At 43.1% G+C, this 21,527-nt stretch overlaps 1 protein-coding gene across 1 annotated transcript in view; it reads left to right on the plus strand.

Moving 5' to 3' along the window:
- The window catches only part of COL8A2 (collagen type VIII alpha 2 chain), a 453,570-nt gene that overhangs the window by 181,408 nt on the left and 250,635 nt on the right, over positions 1-21,527 (plus strand). The window contains exon 2 of the mRNA XM_078681178.1: positions 6,070-6,149. The gene's annotated coding sequence lies outside the window, so the exon portion shown is untranslated. The remainder of the gene's footprint in view (positions 1-6,069; positions 6,150-21,527) is intronic.

Raw genomic sequence — 21,527 nt, forward strand, 5'->3', positions numbered from 1 at the left:
ATGTTAATCTTCAGCAGTTTGGTGTTCTTTGTATCTGTGTTTACCCTTCAGGTGTTCTTACCTGCCTAATTGGGTTACAGCCACTGCTGTCGCTTCCTGCAAGGAAGGGGGTTATACATATCTGCCATCGCACCCGTGGAGTTGTTGTTGTGTCTGTAGTTCTTTTCAGTTCTATTCCCCTGGGACACCAGTCCCTTCGGTTGTTTGGATCCATATCTTGGTATCCTTCGTTCATAGGTTTCCCTTTCTTTCCTGTATCTTTCTTCCTCCTCGTATGTGAAAATGCTGTTCACTTCATTACAGCTCTGTATACCACTCTCGCCTTTCGTGACATTGTTTTTCTATGTAATGTGGTCGAGTGTAACGCATTCGGGCCACGGAAGTGAACGGAGTTAGGTTTTTTATGGGGAGCCGCCGGCTGTAATGTAGCACGGCGTGAAGCATACCCCTGCCGTGGTTACCCATGAAGCACGGAAATAATATCTAAAATTGAATGGGCCCCAGTAAATACTGTGAGTGCCCCCACGGGTAAAACCGTGAGTAAAAAGTCTGTTTTAATAATTTTTTCTTTTTCACACATATCTTCACGGTCGGGTGCGCCTTAGTGTGTGCATACCGCCGGAAGGTTTATTAGAAGGTCCTGACGAATGCAGAGCGATTTTTTGGCTCCCATGCAGAAACATGTTGACCGATTGACAAGGACTAGAGGTTTTCAATAACGAAACCGTGGTATAAGTCCTGTTTTCACCTCCTTTTATTCAATGCGAGTTGGACTCTTAATAAAATAGTTGATAGTCACAACTTAGCATTTTTTAATTCCTGCACATTTATCACATCTTTATGGTTGGCACTACTCAACACACAAATAACCAGCTTCGCTGTAAACAGGTGTAGTAGCACACTGGGAGGACATTCGGTCCTTCCAGTAAGAACCCCATGATAAAGCATGTCACCACTATGTGGTGAGTGAGGGTTCTTTTACTATTAATTTGTGTGTTTGTTCACTCACTGGGTTTATATTCCTCCTTTTTTAAGACATCATGATCGAGCTTATTTGATACTCGACCACATCGCTCTTTTGTTGTTATTTCAATTGTCTGGTTTGGGGTAGAAGAGTGACTGTATCGTACCCTGACACTCTTATTGTGACTTGGTTATTGTTTTTCTATGTGGCAGACTACTTTCTCCTTCTTCCTTCTTCCCTTTGGGAGAGGATCCGTTATCTCGTAGAGGCAGGATCTAGCTGCAGATTCCTGATCGACCCACCCATCCTCCCTGCTCTGCGGACTGAGGTCTGTGTGGTCTCTGAGATCCTCTCTTTGCATACTACTACAGTTCTTTCAATCTGTACTTGTTGATATAAGATGTTTCCCTTTTTGGCACACTTTTTCCAGAGACTGTTTCTCCAAGTGGCTCCACTTGTTGGCACAAACAAAGTCACAAAAGAAACTGACTTAAACACGTTGGTAGAGGTCTTATATGGACTCCGTTTACATCACAGTCGGGAGACATCGCTACAATTTGCTTGACGCCCCCTACTCATGTGCAGAGGTACTGCTGAAAATATTTCCGGATCCAGTCTGGTGTCTGGGAAGGATTCTAAGATAAGGAATCTGCGGTTAGATCCTGTCTCTACTAGATAACGCATCACCGAAGGTAAGTAACTTGTCCATCAGGGGCTGAACAGTGTTATTAACTATTAGCATTAGGTAATTACAGTGTTCAACCACTGACAGTGCTGGGCTGTATGAAAATTCCTCATTCCTCGATGCATGGAATGAGGAATTCTGGTGTTGCAGGACATTCTACCTTCCTTTTGTCTATTTTTTTTTTTACTTCGGAGCAGTTCGTTGTGAAACCAATAGAAAGACACAGAATTGCTCTAAATGTGAATCCCCTTACTGCAGAACAAAACACAGAAGGAAGCTGGGTGGTGAGCAACAGTTGAGTGGCTAGCAATAGTCTAGTAGGGGCAGTGGAACTGGGGCCATGGGGGTTTTGGGACCTACTGCACCCCAATCATGACTATCTCTCACTTTAACTGGGTTTAGGGTGACCCATTTCGATTGTTTGCATTATGACCTCTTGGACTGCTGTGCATACCCCTCAGCGACATTTCAGACTCTGCAGTATTTACTGCAGAGTGCACTGAGGGGCATGCATCAGTGCAGAGTATGCAAGGGCGCCGAAGAGTATTCACTGTAAGTGCATTTGATATTTGCTATTGCTGTGCATACCCCTCGGTGCCCTTACATACTCTGTAGTGACCACTGTACAGTATGTAAGGGCACCAAGTGGTATGCACTCCTGTACATACCCCTCTGCGCCCTTACATACTCTGCAGTGATTACTGCAGAGTATGTAAGAGTATAATAGCTTTATATGGGCTGAGTATATAAGGGCCCCGAGGGGTATGCACAGCAGTGCAGTCAGTGGCTTTTAAAAATGGCCAGGAAAGGGAGCTGTCCCTCTATGTTTAAAAATCACTGCAGATTTAAGCTTTATTCTGCATTGGTTTTTAAACATAGAGGTTCACAGAATTACTCTAATTCTGCCAGTGGAATTTAAAATTCTGTCCACCTCTACACACAATTAAACCCAGATCAGTTGACTGGGGGTGAGTGTTTGTATTGTCAACGCTCCGTCCATCATCACCTTTGGTTTTTCTTTCTAATTTTCTAATTTAAAACATTTATAAAGCGCAACGTGCACCGTACGGTTTCTTGGCGCTAGTATGGAGATCGGCAACAGAGGCAAAAATTAACCAGTCGAAAAGAAGAAGGGAGATTACACGGGGAAGGCCTGTTTGAAAAGGAACGTTTTTAGGTCTTTCCGAAAAGAAAGATAGTGGGAAGCAGAACGAAGGTGATCAGGAAGGGAGTTCCAAAACGTAGGGGCTAAGGTAGAAAAGTTAGTTCCACCCCATTTTTTACGTTTGAAACGTGGGATTTGGAGGAGAGATTTGGAGGAAGAGCGAAGCTCTCTGGTGGGGACGTATTCTCTTATTAACGAGGAGATGAAGGCAGGGGCAGTGCCTTGGCGGGCCTGGAAGACCATGCAGCCGGTCTTAAAAAGGGAACGTTCCTTGACAGGAAGCCAATGAAGCTCCCTGAGGAGCGGTGTAGAGTGATGGTATCGTGGGAGACCAAAGACCAGCCGGGCCGCCTGGTTCTGGACCATCTGGAGCCTCCGCATGCTGTATGCCGGGATGCCGTTGTAGAGGGCATTGGCATAGTCCAGCCGCGATATCACCAGTGCGGCCATGATCAACTTGAGTGCCTGAGGGGAAAAAAAACGGGAGACAGTGCGGATGGTTCGGAGGGTGAGGAAGCAGGAGGAGACTACCGAGCTGATTTGTGAATGAAGGGTAAGCTGGTTATTCACTTTAACACCCAGTGTTTTGACCGAGGTTGAAGGGGTGGGGGAGGGGCCAAGAGTGGGGGGCCAGAAGAGAGAATTCCAGGGACTGGAAGAACCACCGGTGAGAACCAACTCGGTTTTATCCGGGTTCAATTTGAGATGGTTGTGGTTCATCCAGTCCCTGATAAATGTCATGGAAGACTGGAAATTAGAAACAGAGAGAGGAGAAGAAGACAGATCAAAGATGAGCTGGAGGTCATCGGCGTAATTATACACGGTGACCTCCAGCTGCTGAAGAGCGAAAATAAGAGGAGAGATGTACAGATTGAATAATAGAGGGGAAAGAGAGGAGCCCTGGGGACACCACAGGTGACAGGGAGTGGAGTGGTCGTAAAGTCTCCTAGCCGAACCGCCTGGGTGCGGTCCCTCAGGAAGGAGGAAAGCCAGATCAGGGCTGAACCCTCAATTCCAGCCGCCTTGACACGGGACAGTAAGATGGTGTGGTCAACCGTGTCAAAGGCGGCGGAGAGATCGAGGAGTACCAGCACCTGATGTTTGTTATTATCCATACCCTTCCTGAGGTTGTCCAGGACCGCAACCACAACTGATTCGGTCGAGTGCCTGGGGCGGAAGCCGGCCTGGCGGGAAGCCAGTCCCCCATTAACTTCTACATGGGTGCTGAATACTGCGGTGACATGGCGTTCCAGCACCTTGCCCAAATAGGGCAGCAGGGAAATGGGGCGGTAATTGGCTGAGGTGGACGGGTCCGCGCCAGGCTTTTTTAAGATGGGCACTATGGTGGCTGATTTGAGCGCAGGGGTCACTACTCCCTGCGCAAGGGAATTGTTGAGGAAAGTAATAGGGGGTTCAGGGCAGGAGGAATAAATTTGTTGCAGGATTCGTGCCGGACAGATGTCTGCGGGCGAACCCGACTTTACTTTGGGGAGTATCTCCCGGAATCCTGCCTCAGTGAGGGGGGGGATAGAGTTTGTTCGCCCTAAGTTGGCAGGGTATGCTCAGACGTGAGTCCCTTGCTCACTTTGCCACTGGAGTCAAGCAATCCCGGCTGAAGACGGCTGTAATGCCAGAAACCGGTCCTGCGAAGCTTGATTCCGGTCCAGGGAAGACATGGTTTGGCAGTTCGGGCTGGACTGTTCCCATGAGGCACAGGGTCAGACTGATTTGCATATGTCCATGTCTGGACTGGGGTGGCGGAGTGAGCTAAAGAACGGTGATGGATTAAACCCAGATCAGTTGACTGGGGGTGAGTGTTTGTATTGTCAACGCTCCGTCCATCATCACCTTTGGTTTTTCCCACCTCTACACACAAGCATGACTAAAAAATAAAAAGGATAGATAATAGAAAGAAAAAATATTGGCAAAGTAAAGTATTGGCACACAAACCCTTGGTACAGATTTGAACTTCTTCTTAGGTCTATGTGCACATGAGACCAGGCAAAATGCCTTCACTCTCAGTGCAAGTAAGCCTCAGAGAGTCTGTGGGTGGCTGACCCAATGCCCCAAGCTGTGTGTTGTGGTGGGAAGAAGCAATATATGATTGACAGATGAAGAGAGCAAAGGATGAAGAAAGCTGCACCAAAGCCCACCCATCTATGTATAAATGAATGTATTTTTCAAGAATATTTCTGATTACATGAGGCTGGTCAGAGGGCTGAAGCTTTCACTAGGAAAAATCTAATAAGTGTTTCAGTATAAAAATGAAATATGCCAAGAATTATTAGAAAGAACTCTAACAAATATTGGGAGACTTGGCAAGTATCAGAGTCAGGTCGGGCTCAGGAAACTTGCCAGCCCCCCTTGACATAACGTCAGGTCCCCAGCAAGAACAGCCTCCATAAGGAGTTCTCGCCAGACACCTCATTCCAGAAAGACAGCAAATGCTTTGGCGCCCGACAGGCCTTTCCATGAAAGAAAATGCTGATTTGTCTTTATGCTGTGATTATTTTTGCAGATCTCTACCTCTCTCTTTCACTTCAAATGTGTTTTTTTTTGCATACCTACTCTCTGAGTTTTGGGTGTATTTTAGTTTAATAAGAGATGAGGAGGAAGGCGGCATTACACTATTAGCCTCTTTGAACTCCTGGCTTCAAGAAATAACTGCAAAGAGACACTTTGTGCTAGGAAAGCACCATAGCGTCCCCCATTTAAACACTTCTGTCAACAGATCTAGGCGAGTGGTGGCGAGGAGTCTACCCTCAGTGCCTTTTAATGTAAGTAACAGGTAACAAATGACCTCTGACACTAAGCTAAATAGGAAATCAAAACTGATGCTGAAATTTAACTGACCCCTCTCCAACCCTCCAAGACATTTTAAGGCTCTCACCTCTAAAACATGTCTAAATACCCCTACAGGTCGATCCACCGTGTTTAGCTATAGAAAAAGTCTATATTTTATTTGTAAACCTCCTTCCAAACATTTCTCAAGTGGCGGCACAGTGTTAGTGGAAGCCATCACTTCTATTGTAACTAAAGCGTGCTGTCCCACCCTCCTGATCAACCAATAAAGTTCAGTTGGCTTTCTTCAATGTTCACTCATCGGTTCCTTTCTTCAAGAATTAAACATTTAAGACCTCCTGATGAATCCCTGATTGTCATAATGTTGTCTCCAACTGACCTAGAAATGTGTAACATTTGAATGAACACCTACCATTACCTTGTCACTAATCAGGCACCATCTTGTTTTTCCAGAGCATCCAGTCGCAAGCCGGAAGCGACAGCGGAAAGGACTCGACACAGAAAAGAAAGGCAGGATCCTTCCATTGTAAAAGGTGCGTTGTGGTCCATTTCTATCCAATCAGATGTAAAAACATTTGCAGTATTCTAATGGGGATCAGCTGAACACTGTACAGTCAACATGTAACGCTTCAGAGTAATGTATCAGTGACAAACTAATGAAAAATCTATGGTCGTGGTTTTAGTGTGTTGCGGGTGCGTGACAATTGCCTGTTGGAGAGCAGTGAATTCACTATTTTTTTGGTTGTATTCTAATTATTTCGGGCCGTCTTTCCACATGGGATTTGGTGGCAAGCTAGGAAAACCACTAATGACAGCACTCAAAGTGAGGTTAAAATAAACATGGCTAGTTGCAGAACAGCGTGTATATGCAGCAGGGTTTCATTAGTGCGAACGGTGGGAAATGAGGGCTGTAGATCACTTGATTAATTAAATAAATAGCAATAAAGGGTGTGGCTCTAAATCAGTAAGGATGAGCCCTTTTGACCAGAAAAACAAACCAAATGCCAATACTGATACACAATTCTCAAAGCTTAGAGATTGGCGCAGCGTCAAAAAATCCATACGACCGGAAACTAATCAATAGCTTTTATTTTCTTAGCACCTGTTCTTTTAAACTTCTTTATTCATAAAATAACTCAATAATACTTCATCAAACTCAGACAGTTTATATAAAATTCCCACAACCAAAGATGACCAAACACTTATAAATACAACACAAAACAAAACGTTTCAAAGAAATCACTCTACCTTCCACACATACTCAAACTCATTCTTCAGACTAAATTCTCTATTCACCCTAAACATTCAACCTACACACAACAATGAAACCGTCCTTAGGGCCACTGAATCTAAGCTCACAGTTAGTGATTGGCCCCACTGAACAGACCAAACAATTTGGTTTATTTTTCTGGTAGATCACTTGAAACATATTTGAAATAAGCAGTAACTGGCAGGGAGTCAAGCAGAACATGCACACGTGTTACAGTTAGATGGAGGGTGGCAGGAGGTTCCATTGGCATAATCCTCCACAAGAGAAAACCTAGACATCAAAAGAAGCCATTTAAGCCCTGTATGTGGCAGCCATTTTTTTTTCCAGGGATCGGGCGGTCACAATGGAGAAATGCTAACATTCTCTGTGTGGCTCCTCGTTGGGCCGGTAAAGCCCAACGAGGAGTCCCTCGAGGGGCTTGTTGGGCATTGTAGTGCCAGCCCAATGAGGAGCTGCCCTATGATGAAACAGGACACCCTTCTGGGTGTCTGAGAGCCATTACTATTGGGCAATCAGACTCCCCAATATGGTTTATAAGTTGACCACCACCCACTTTTGTGTTACATTTTCTTTGATAGGAACTGCATACTCTTTGGATTTAAAGAGAATAAAAATCAGACATAAACCCGGATACATCTGAAGATTCTTTTTCAAGAAAATGGATCCCTGGAACCGGAGACTATACACAGGCCAGCGGTTTGTGGCACTGGACGATGCCCCTATTAGATAAGAAACCTTCAGCAGTCGTTAGAGGGGTGGAGGAATGCCTTGAAAATTGATCTTTTGGATTCAGAATTTTAAAATATGGAATTCAAAATAGTTTCTAAAATAAACTCCCATGAACTTCTATACATCAAATAGGATTTTCCCTGCCACATACAAGCAGAGACTGTTGAGACTACTTTGTTTTTATTTCTCAATGTCAAAGCAAGTGCTTGGAGCAGTATCATGGTGAGAGCGATGCAATCACACTTTCAGGTACTAACCAGCTTCATAATTGTAAAAGACTAACAAGGATGAGTTTACCGACAGAATTGTTTTCAGTCGTATAGAAGATCTCACTTTTACAAAATGATAGTATGAACTTACAAATGTTTTTCAAAATCAAAGCCCGGCCCCAGCACTTTCAGAGGATGAGTTCTAATCAAGAAGCAAGTATGAACCTCTGTAAAAGTGTAATGATAGATATCTAGTAGAAAGGTGGCTGATCATGAAAACATCTCATGTGGCCATGGATGATGGCCAGGCTTCCAAACCTGCCAAAACCTCCACCCACCTTTGAAAGACCTCAAAGAATGTCAGTCTTCGAAATGTCAGTCCAGGTCCATTTTTAAAAGAGGGTGCAAGGTTTTGTAGAACATACCTAACTTCGCTCCGCACTAGAGCAGATGGGAGAATTATTGAATCAAAAGTTAGGGACTTAAAGCATCTGGATTCCTATATGTTTCTCAAAAATAATGGGAGTGGTACTAATAGGAAAAATAGCTCCAATAAGCAACATAATTCAAGGTGAAGGACACTGAAAGGGGATAGAATTATAAAGAGGCCAGGGACCAAGGTGATTGGTCTCAAAAGGGGACCAAACTGCTTGAAGTAGCCCAGGACACCAGGAGATGCGTAATGAGGAGTGGGCCAACCCCAGGGCGGGTACCATAGCCAGAAATGAGCCCCCTCCTTGGTGCAGCATTCTCGCCCTGTCTAGACCCCCGATTAACGCTGCTCGCTCTCTTTACTGCCACTGTGTTTACTTTTCGAATACTTGTAAACTGTCTACATTTATGTTACCAACAGCGTCGTGACGTGCTAAAGGTGGCGTGGTGCTAAGGCAAACACCACCTAAGTAAACAGAGCGGTAATGGTCGAGCACAGTAGCATGGTGAGGCCAGGGGCTGGAACACAAAACAGTTGTGATTGGCGCCGTTATTTGCTCTTGGGGGTATAGAAACAGAAAGAACAAAAATCCCGTTTTGTCTCGGTAATAGCCATACAATAACAGCTCATTAGAACCAACAGCAGTGCGAAAAATACCAAACACCTACAATATTTACAAAATAGATCCACAGATTTAAAGTTAAAATAATTCCCATCGCTGGTGTGGCTTCCACGTGAGCAGCCATGCAGACCATGTTTAGGCAGACACTCCACGGAATAGTTTTCTAAAAAAAAAGTGTTACAGCTAACTTATAATGTACTCTAAGAGGTGATAACCTCTCCCTGTAAAAAATATAAAGTGTGTGACATTCGCAGGGCCGCCAAGCTTGCAATTACATATACTGTTTCACGCAAGTCTGAACTTGATGCACAATGTGTTTAAAATGCATTGATATAACGCTTACCACCCCTGGCGGGACGTTGATATGTGGCAATTTTTAACAAAGATTGATTTGCTAGGTACCCTATTGAGAGAGAGCCATCTTTGGCATTACACACAATCCACTTCACATTTCAAGTGCCAATATCCAGCCTTAATGAGGTTGCCTATTGACTCAATAATTAATGCATAATGTTCCAGAATTCCCCACAACCAATGCCTTTCAGGGGACTCTCGAAGTGGCAATATTTTTATTAAAGTTTGAAATAGCCATTACATCTCACAGTGATCCGAGATATCCTTCTGTATGAGGACTCCTGCAAAGTCTGGACCAAAACAGGACATAGTGTGATCTTGTCTAACATACAATGGAGGCTGAACTCACGCCTGAAGGGGGTAAAAGGGTGACAGGGAGTAGCCACAAGAGCCCTGTCAAGAAACCATTTGTGTTCCCTTGTATATCAGTTGATCTATCAAAACCCCTTGAAGCACTGCATGACTTAAGCCATCCTCTCCAACATCCTTCGTCTCTGGAACTATTGCATAAGAGGTTTCTATTTACTGAGTTGAAGACTGCATTTAGGTCAATAAAGGTCACAAGCATTGGTTCCTATTTTAACCTAGCATATATGAGAGAGACACAATAAAACCTCATGGGTGCTCAATTGTGCGAAACCATTTTATGAAACCAGCCTGGGCATCACTTAGTATAGTATTATTATCCACCTTGTCTTGGATGACGTTGAGTAAGACCTTGGCATACATTTTCACTACCCCATTAAGGAGTGAAATGGGGCGATAGTTGGCTGGGACATGGTGATTTCCTTTTCTGAAAACAGAGAGACTATTATTTTCCAGCGCCAGTGCTTGGAGGGATACCCACTTTTGACAACTGCGTTAAACAAAGAGGGCAGTTCTGGAGTCTACATTTGGGGGGACTGAATATAGATCCACAGGAACTTTGTCTGGATTGGGGTTCTTGTTGGGTTTTTTTGAGCTACACAAGCAACAATCGCCTCAACAACAAAAAAACAGGGAGCATACATTTAGATTTTCCGTTTTTGAAGCCATGGTTGGAAGGACTATTATCTGCAGATAATAAAAGATTAAAATATTTTCCCACTCTGTTGTTTTGCTTTATATAACTTTTCTAATCCTCACATCCTCAATTATACCACTGGCTATATTCCAGTATTTTACTTTATATAGGTTCCTTACTTGAGCACTAGAGCCAATTGTTTCTGATGACTTTTCACTGGCTTGTGACATAGTTATATGACCCATGTTATTACTCATCCCTGTTAGGGTTTCAGCAACCTTCCCTGGCCATCATTTTGATGATGTGCTTTAAAGCTTGTCCTACTGAGTGATGATATTGCTTTTCTACCACTGGCTGGGTCACTATTTACTTGCAATCTCATCACATCGCTCGTAAAGTCTGAGTTTGGGCCACACAATGCTACTCTGCCTGATCTCATGGTATAGATACTCTCTAGGTCATTAGCCAAGATGCTTGGGTATGATTCCTGTTACAGGAGCAAAATCCCTATCCCTGAGATATGAAAAGAGGCTGCTTTGCTCAATAAGGCAGAAGCAAATGCAGCGGAGCTCCACCCAAATGGCAACCGCTGTTCCAGATTGCCTTCTTTCAAAAGTAGTCTTCTGATGTCACATGAGCTCAATCCATGAGGGCCTTCACAAGCGTCAACATTCTGCTTCTATTTAATATGTCATGGAGGCCTCGAGAGGAGTACACGGGTATTGTTTTTACTATTCTTCTGGGCTCAATGTTGGTACGTTGTCGTTTGCATGAATTGGTCTACACCACTTTCATTTGTAGTGGAGGACACATCAAAGCTTCCTCTTGTGAAAGAACACCTAAACCTCCTATTTTCACCTGGTCCATCTTTTCTACTTCTGCATGCAATTTCTTTCCCCTAGCTGTGTTGGCTTCCAAATATGATAGATCCAAATCTTTTAATTTTGGAGCCAGCTTGACTAACATCTCGTTGTGGTGAGTAGGCAGCTTTTCTCCTTTAGCTTTCAATGGGGGCTCTCATAATCATGCCTATGATATCTAGGCTCCTGCTATATGGATTCCCAGTCAGAGTCACTCAGGATTTTGTAGGGCTATGGAGTTTCTCCAGGTTGGTTCAGAACTAATGGTTCCTTGGTCCTCAAAACGTTCTTTTTTATACCCTTGTGTCTCACTGTCTTAAGAATTATTTGGACTATATTAGTCTTCCTTTTGCCCTTCTGTTGAGCACTTGACTTTCTTTTTGGTGTTTGGGAATCAGTGGATCGAGGAAAGTGGTACCACCAAATTGATCATCCTGCATTAAAGAATTCATCCTTCCAGTGGTGTGGTCATTTTCCTTGTCGACCCCAAAAGCGGCAGCTGTAGTTGTATAATTTATGTCATGTGTTCCACTCAACAGGTATTTTTGCATTCTAATATTAGGGATCAGGTTACCTGTAGAACTTCTAATTTGGCATGAATGGCTGAGCAGTCACATTTATCTCAGGACCTAAGTTCACTATTTGAAGATTTATCCACAACTTCTTCCCTGGCTGTCATCTTTCTATTTATTGATGCTACATGTGCAGCCACATCCTGGAGGACCGTTATTTGCAGTTGAAGATTTGTCAACTGCCAGGATTATGACCCAGTGGGTGCCTCCAATATCTTGCACATTTGGCGTCATCAGTGATACGACTGTTGTTGATCATCTTTCTTTTCTGGTTCTTGCACTCTGCTGTTCCCGGAGTTCCAGAGTTGATGCCCTACAAGGATTCTAGGGAGAGATATGACTCATGGAAGGCAAAGTCTTCCTCAATGAGGTATGAGATGTTGTTAGGTTCAATAGGTTGGCAATATCCCTCCTTTGTGCTCATTCTTGAGGCAAGAACTTCTTGGATATCCAATTCTGTCACATTCATTGGTACTCAGAAGCAGGTGCGCAACGCCCATTGGGCTCAAAAGGGCTTCAGCCCCCCTGTCGTGTGTGTTAGCCCGGCTGAGACAGCTTCCCGGGCACACACACAGCAGCACCTGAGTACGTCACAGGTCTTTAAAATACCATTTACTTGCTAACGAGGCTTTGTTGTGTTTTCACCCCTTCTTAGAGCCCCTGCATCTCCACTCTGCATATTGCTGGAAGAATCAGCCCCCAACACATTTTTAGTAGATAAAATGATGTGGAAATGTGAGCAATGTAAAGTATGAGCAATATGACTTGTATCAGGATGAAAAGACACCAGTGCGATAAACTTAATATAACTTGTGGATTTTGATTAGCCATTTTATATTCACACAATGCCACCCAATACCACACAGTGAAAAGAAGCAACAATTCCAATACTAGGGCACACCTATAGAAGCAATGGTAAGATAAATAAGAGTAAATGGTATTCTTGGGGCACCTGGGATTCAAAAGATTCCAAATAATCCACTGGATAGATGCTTACCTGGCTCAGGGCACGAAACTGTTCACACTGCAACACAGCACAGTCACAGTGCACTACTGGCTCCTGTCCTCAATTTCGTGGTTGCAATTCCAATCCTTTACAATGCTCATTGTTAGTTCTGCTTTTCCATGTGTGCTGTGACTGATTGTGGCATCTGAGGTGGCTAGGTTTGCTAGAACGGTACGGGCAAGATGGTCGAGCTTGAGTAGGCATGCAGCGGAACACGACTTGACATCCAGTTGAGTCTCAAGAGGCACCAAGCACTGCCTCTCCGCACAACTCGGGCTCATAGCAGCCATGCCCCTCTCCACATACCCCGCCTGATTGGCTGTCTCCTGCACCAATCCTCAGGAGCAGTGAGCGGGTCAAGGGAGGCGCCAGGAGAGCGCGAGGGCCCTACATGTTCAGCCGCTTCCACAGCCGCTGACTGAAAGGGAAAGCAACAAAACCTCTCAGGCAGTAATTAAAGTTATGCGTGGTACAACCAATCATTTACCGCCGATTAATGTGGTGAAAGACCGCTCCCCCAGCTCGTCAACTCTTTACGACACCAGCCAGCTCAGAACTGTGGCAAAGAACATGTCTTAAATTAGCACATCTAATGTTGACTTTATGTGATGCAGCCTAAGCAGTCATAATCTCTTCGCTTCACAGTCCCAAGCCTTAGAGTTGACCAAACAAGACATTACCACTCTCTGACTGGTGCTAGTTTCAAGCCTTTTTTCTACAAAGGTTCTGCAGTGCATGCAATGCTGGCCCTTTAGGGACACATTTCCCGACTGGGGGAGTCATGCCATTCTCTGCAAAGGAGCCGACATAGAAGTTCAGAGACATGCCCAGGAAGAAGAGGGAACTGAGCATGCGGGGTATAAAATTCAAGTGCATTAAATCACCCAGGTCTGCAAATAATCTATGGGCAGAATTCATGCACCCTGTGTCAGTTACATCAAATAAAATATTTACCATCTGATTGGGGTTTGTACACAATAGAATCTGTGGTAAATGGACTGGCAATCCTAGAATGACCACAGGCCTTCTAAAACATGGAGGGGGTGGTACTTCGCTGCTGGATGAAGTTTATAGAGTATATGATCTTCAAAGATGGACTAAAAGTAAAATTATAGTTATAGTATCCTTTCGCATAGCGCATAGGGAAAAAATAATTAAGCTTCATAGATCTGCTATAAATAGGTGGTTACTTTGGCCACACCAAATAATGAATAATGTAGTCACATCTACTCAGGACCAGGTGCCTCTACCCACCAAGCTTTTCCACCAGCATAAAGCATCATATTATTTGCCTAGTTATTATTTTTTTTTTTAAGTTTCCAAAACCTTTATTATCTTTATATACAGTATTACAATGTAATGGAAAGATAAATCACATTTTCAGCATCATTACCATTGATATATGCAGTACAGTATTACATGTGTTTACGCATTTGATCTAAATTCGTTCTCAAACCATAGATCTAAATTTGTTCTCAAACCATACATTACATCAGATAGTTAAGTTTTAAAATAACAACAGTGTAAACATAACTGTCCAGTCTCTGGCAACGTTATTAAAATATACAGACAGTAGCACAACAATATTGAGCGGCAAATAGAAAACCACTTCAGTTCCATCAAAATGCGAGCATTGTAAACCCAGTTCATATATCACATTACCCCCCTCTTCCCCCGCAAGCTTATGGGGACTAAAAGTATATCATCTCCAGCTATTTGTCAACGGACCTCAATTTCCCTCCTGTATTTGAACACGCTTCCTAGGAAGGTTCCTGTGAGGTCTGGGAGAAGATTCCCGCCTCGGGTACCTCATCCTTCCCCACACGTGTTGCCTCTTGTGCAAGCAGATAGGCGGTTAGTGGGCTCCAAATATCCTTTGGGCTAGATGTAATAGGCAACAAGTCTGCGTATGAATGCATGTGGCCTTGTCATGTGGACATAGTTTGAATCCAATCCTTAAATTTAGGAGCACGGCCTCTCCCTCATCTACAAGCCACCTGACGTTTGGCTATCAATAACCATATTGCTAGGAACCTCTTGTGCACTGTTTGTATATGTTGGATCAGTCCCAGGAGGGCCGCAAGAGGACAAGGATCTATCTGAATGCTTAACATGGCCGTTAACCCCTGAAACGTTTGGACCCAGTAGGTCATCACCTGGAGGCAGTCCCATGCTAGATGGAGGAACCCCGCGTCCTCCCGTCCACACCGTGTACATGCATCACTATCACGAAGGCGGAATCTATAGAGTCTGGTTGGGGTATGGTATAGTCGGTGTAAACATTTAAAATGTATGAGGCGTAGCCTGTTGTTACCAGTGACTGCTTCCGTCTGCGCACAACTGAGATCCCACTGGACGTCGGTCAGAGTAATATTCAAGTCACTGTTCCACTCCTACCTAGCTCGTGTTTGTCCAGAGAACGGTGAAGCGCTTGTGTGTTGATAAAGGAGAGACATAACGTGCTTAGGGCTTTTTGTCTGCAGTAAAGCATGTAGTGGGGCTAGGGTATCTGGCTCATTCGGGAAGTCAGGAGTAGCAGCCTTAACGCTCTGTCGAAGGTGTGTGTACATGAATGTGTCCATCGTCGTCGGTCCTTGGCTTCAAAGAATTGTTCCTTATTACGGAAATGCCCTCCCACATAGAGATCCCCCAATTGCCATATTTAAGTTTTTCCAGCAGCTTACGGCAGACCCCCTCATAAGTGACTTGCAGCAGCGGATTGTGAAGTAGGGGCATCCTGGGGGAGTATAACATGGGCATCTCCAGCCTACGGGCCATTCGCTGCCATGCCAGTATAGTGCAATCAACGGTGGATGGGTCTCTCTCGTGCTTTTTAACTGCCGTAAAGAGATAGCACGCCATGGGCGTAGGGGCCATTTATCCATCGTCCACCGCCAAGTGTGGCATAAACAGTGGCAGGTGAAATCAATACGTAGCGAAATGTGCATGTGCACAGTAGTAGTATAGCTCAAAATTGGGGACGTCGTACCCTCCTTGATGGTATGGCAAAGTCAGGGTGGTTAGGTTCAACCTCGCTTGTTTCCCACCCCATATAAGTCTCGAAAGTTGTGAGTTTAGGGTTTAAAAAAATGCTCCAGGGTGATAATGTATATTTATGAAGAGATACAATAGTTTGGGTAAAATGACCATTTTAATTAAAGAGATCCTCCCTGCCACAGAAAGTGGGAGGCGCACCCATTTTGCAATAGTGTCCGTGAGTTTTTCAATCACTGTGCCATAATTTAATCGCATAGGCGCATCCTGGTCCCTAGAAATCCGTATTCCCAGGTATTTTACCTCGTCTGTTTCCCAAACCAGTTGGTGCTGGGGGTTTTATCGGTGAGAGCGAAAATGGCATTGGCTTAGTTCTTGTTTAGTGCGGTTCCACGTCATAGATTCCAAGTACATAGACACACGGGGGTGGGGGCATGTAAATGTAATCAAATTTGACATTATTACATACAACAGCAGGACATGGCCCTCCGATGCTTCAGTTCTTGTTCGCAGAGGCTCTGGACCACCTGAACCCCACACACCATCCACTCCACACTAATCTGAAATCCATGGGCAAGCTCTGCAACAGAAGAACCATGAAAGGGTTTTTTTGTCCGACTGTCCGTCTCTGAGGCAGGAAACCGATTACTCAGCATGTGACGCAGGAGTGCGTCCCTGCGGCGGGGGATTATGGGTCTTGGAAGGAAGGAATTATGGAACATGTGACTGGAGAGGGAGCAGACTGCCGCAGGGTGAGGTCTGTATTCGTATATTCTGTACATTTCCGCTACATCTTTACATTACATTCAGAAAGAGGGCCTAGGCATTTCTGGACGATATAAAGAATCTCGACTTCTCGGCTCGTAGGTATAATGTGTATAGGACCCAGACTGCATAAGGATTACCTGAAGGTTCTTCTTTATACCATGTTGGCTCTTCCGGGTGATTTCGTTCTCCACAAATGTTGACAAAAGATAAACAAAACATGCAAACATTTTTTTATTAGGATAACGCAAACTGAAACAAAAATGTATTCCAGTCATCTACCCATCAACCATGAACATTTAAGTTGAAGACAGGGTCAGAAGAAGCATGGTTGAATTTAAGCTCCGAATTTGAATCCAGTGAGCAAAGGTGCTTTATTTGAAGAAAATCTTAAGAAAGAAATTTAGAAGTTTTGAGTCTCGCTGTCAGGCTGTCTGCTCTAATGATAGACAGTTGAGAGTGGGCTCCAGGGCTAAATTTCTTCACCGCAAACATGGAATGGAAACATTGGGTAATGCTCTTGTAAAACCAATTATGATAACTCCTAAAGCAAGACTCTGGGTCATTCAGTTGTGAAGTACACATGGTAAAGAATGAGGCAAGCCAAAGCCTGGACTACCCAATCGGTTGAAACGCGGATCACCCTAATTTAGAAATGAGTCATGGTGTAAAAATCTCTTAAAGTTTTCACGGTTCGAGTTCAAGATGTTTCGAATCCTACTTCCGCTTTCAGAAGTTTCATCTGAAAAACCCATCTCAAATATTATTATTTAAAAAAATTGCTCTGGCATGAATTTCGAGGTGGGTGGTCCCTCAGTAGTAGTTTTGGGGGCATGTCCAATTTCTAGGATCTGGACAACAGATTTGATGGAGCCCATGAACCAATACAAAAACATTCGGTCCAAGACTAGCAGGCAAGCTGAGAGGACGTAATGACCTCGGCGTGATTGAGACTGAGGAGCAGCAGTTCTTGGCATGAAGCTGAGCTATGAAGAGTTGCCGTTAGTAGTGGGTGTGTTCTACGTGCAAATCGTACCTCTAGTTGAAGATCACTTTATAGGGAAGTTTTCATAGGCAGGAGGGCACGTGAGGCCATGCATCCCTTATCTGTTGCTACATGATTCTATGACGAAGTGTGTGCCACTCAATGTGTACAGTGATGAGGCACCTTAGATCCCCTAGCGTTTATACGGTAGCTAAGTCAGTTCCATTCTATATTTTTTTCTACTTATTTCATAGCACATGTAGGGGCATATATACAAGCCCCTATTGCCACCACAACGTCACTTTTCTCGACATTGTGGTGGCGATAGCGGCTTGGCCTTATTCAGAAGGCAGCGTAAGCCACTTAACATGGCTTAACACCGCCTTGTGAATAAGGCACCTTTTCGCGCTATACTTAGCGTGAAAGGGGCAGAAAATGGGTGTTATGGTGGGCGATCCACCAGAGCACCCATTGATTTTGATGCTGCCCCATATTTACAAGGGTGGCGTAAATATGGGGAAGCGCCAATATTACTTATTTTTTTGTTTAATAAATTTTTATTGATAAGTTTTCAAGTAAAAACAAGGTACATGCCATACATTAGAACATATGAACGAAAATAGGTGGATATTATCGGGCATAATAGTAAGTGATGAAATACAGTAAAATCAAGGGATGCAAAGGAAGGGAAGGGGAAAATAGAAGGCAAGAAAGAAAGAAGAAAAGGAAGAAAGGAAAAAGAGAAAGGAAAAAGGAAGAAGAGAAGAGAAAAGACGAGAAAAGACAGATAGTGGTCAGTGAGATATAGCATTAGAGGAAAGGTAAGAAACAAAGGGTAACCAGATAAGATCAGATTTAATTTTTTGAGGGATAGAGGAGGAGGATACATTGGCAATTCTGTGTTCATCACAAATAAAATTCCACCACATGGATATAGATATTTTGGAATTATCTTTCCAGGATGATAGAATAACCTTAATAGCTAGAGCAATAAATAGGTCAAATAACTTAGAGGCAGAAGAGATCATATCAATATCAGGGGAAAGGGAACCTAGAAAAACATGCAGAAACGATACAGCATTTTTGAATTTAAAAATTGACATGCAAACCTTCCAAACTGAACTCCAAAAGGAATAAACCTTAGGGCATTCAAATAACAAGTGTATTAATGTACCTGGGGTACTAGAACAAGACCAACATAGGGAAGAGGAAGTGGGAGAAAATTTACAAATGCTAACAGGAGTAATAACCGCTCTACAATATACAAAATATAGAGATTGAGTCACACGGGCCGCTGCGGAGACTTTAAATAACTTTGCCCAAACTTTCTCCCATAAATTAATGGGAAAAGAGACAGATAAGTCATTTTCCCAAAAAAATTCAACAGGATTTTTAGGACGGGGTTGGGTATTAGATAACAACATGCTGTAAACCAGGGCAGCTTTGGGGATTTGGGTAGAGAACAAGGGATATGAAGGAGATGGTGGGGTAACAACGGGAAATTCAGTTGGGAGTGTAAAAGTAGCTAGATGTGATGAAATAGCAGTAACAATAATGGTATATTCACATAAAAGGGTATCAGGTAAATGATATCGCAACTCTTGAAAAGGGACAATATTAAAGTCGTGAAGAAATTGATATACAAAGGAAACATTCTTCTCTTTCCAATATTTGTAGTAAAAGGATTTACCCTTATATTTGAGAAATTGATTGTACCAAACAAGAGAAGACAAAAAACAGTGCAGGGGGTTAACATCTTTAGAAAAAGTGTCATTAATAAGAGTTTGCGAGTACTTCAAAATGGGGTATTTGGATATAAATGAGCAATTGGACATAAAAGCAATATGAGCAAAAGGAAAATCCTTCAAAAGCGAACGTTCAAAAATAACCCATTTGGGAACTGGTCTTGCTTGAAAATCATAAGCTAAGGAAAATGATTGTTTAAGTAGAAAAGCAGAATGGTAAGATTTAAACAGAGGGAAACGGACACCTCCTTCATTCTTTGGTCTAGTGAGTTTGAGTAATCCAATACGAGGGTGTTTATTATTCCATAGGAATTTCGTGCATAGAGAGTTTATACGTGAGAAGTATAAATTAGGAATTCTGAAAGGTAGCATAGAGACTGTATATAAGACATGAGGAGTAACCATCATTTTAATAGTGTCAAGCCTACCCCACCAGGAAAGAAATAGCGGGGACCATAGGAGAAGCAGAGCTTGTAATTTCTGGACCAAATTATTAAAGGTATATTTAAGGGTGTCTTTTAGAGAAGACGAAAACCAAATACCTAGATATTTAAGTTTAGTGGGACACCATGTAAATTCAGTATCACTAAACATGTATTGGGAGCAATCAGGATTTAAGGGCAGGACTTCAGTCTTGGATAAATTTAGTTTATAGCCAGAAACAGATGAGTATAAATGGACTTTGGACATAAAATGGGGTAGTGAAGCAACAGGGTTAGACATGTAAACTAGGATATCATCCGCATAAGCAGAGAGTTTGGTATGAACAGAGGAGAATTTAAAACCTGTAATCAAATCGTTATTACGAATACGCTCAAGGAAAGGTTCAAGGCAGAGAATAAATAATAGGGGAGACAATGGGCAACCTTGTCTCGTTCCACGGGATAAGGGGAAATATTTAGAAAATTGATTATTTACAAAAATGCTGGCACGGGGACAAGAATATAACAATTTCACATAAGAAATAAACGAAGGCCCAAAACCAAACCTTTGGAGAGTCTTAAACATAAATTGCCAATTGATGCGGTCAAAGGCCTTTTACGCGTCTAGAGAAAGGGCGGCAAGGGGGTCCTTATATTTTTTACTCATAGAAATAATATTAGCAAACATACGGGCGTTATCTGAAGCAAGCTTACCTTTAACAAATCCAACTTGATCTGTTTTAATCAAAAGGGGAATAATATTATCAAGACGTGTGGCGATGAGTTTGGCAAAAATGTTACAATCATAGTTAATCAGGGATATAGGGCAGAAATTTTTACATTGGGAGTGGTCTTTATCTGGCTTGGGAATAATAATAATTAACGCATCCATGAAGGAGCCGGAGGCCCTGGCTTGAGCGATAAAGGAATTAAAAAGTTGTAACAACTTAGGGGCAAAAATCGAGGAGAACGTGGAATAAAATTCGACTGGGAGGCCATCTGGGCCAGGGGCTTTAGAGCGTTTCAGTGCATGGATGGCAGAGATCACTTCCTGGAGGGTAATATCCTTCTCTAAAGAGGCAAACTCATCTGAGAGATTGGGAGGGGAAGGGAGGCCTGAGAAAAAAGAGTCAAGGTTCTGAGTGGAGGGTAAAGTATCATCTGAGTAAAGGGATTGATAGTAATTATGGAAGACCTCAGCAATATCTTCATCAGAGGATACCAGTTTGTTTGTGGAATCATTAAGAATGGGTCCGATGGTTTTACGCTCTGCTTTAAATTTCAGGTAATTGGCCAACATCTTACCCGCTTTGTTTTGACCACCATGGTATTTGGATTTGATTTTAAGTAGAACGTTACCGGCTTCAACAGTGGCTAACTTATTGAGTTCTGTCTTTGCCGCAATAAGGGCAGTAAGGGCAGCGGAGTCCTTAGATGTAAAATATGTGTGTTCTAAGTGTTTGAGATCACAAAATTGAGCCTCATATTTAGCTTTAGCAACTCTCTTCTTTTGTGAGACAAAGGATACAACAAAAGCACGCAGGGCAGCTTTAAAAGCATCCCACGTGTTGGGAATGGAGGTATCCGAGGGATCATTAAAGGTAAAGAATTCATTAATGAAGGCAGTTACATTTTTGATAAAAAGAGGGTCGGATAAAAGAAAGGTATTAAATTTCCATCGACTAAAAGACGAGGAGGTGAGTGACAAATCAAGTGTGGCAAACACAGGGGCATGGTCAGAAATAAAAATGGAGCCAATTTCCGATTTCAGTATAGAGGGGAGCAAGGATTTACTGACCAAAATGTAATCTATCCTAGAACGAGTCTGATGCATGTTAGAAAAAAAAGTATATTCAAAGGAGTCAGGGTTACAAGTTTTCCATACATCATAGAATGGACGACAGGCAATGGCTGATTGAAAAGCTTTGTGAGTTTTGTCAGG

Source organism: Lissotriton helveticus, chromosome 3_1 (assembly GCF_964261635.1).
Source record: "Lissotriton helveticus chromosome 3_1, aLisHel1.1, whole genome shotgun sequence".
In the NCBI taxonomy this organism is placed as follows: Eukaryota; Metazoa; Chordata; class Amphibia; order Caudata; family Salamandridae; genus Lissotriton; species Lissotriton helveticus.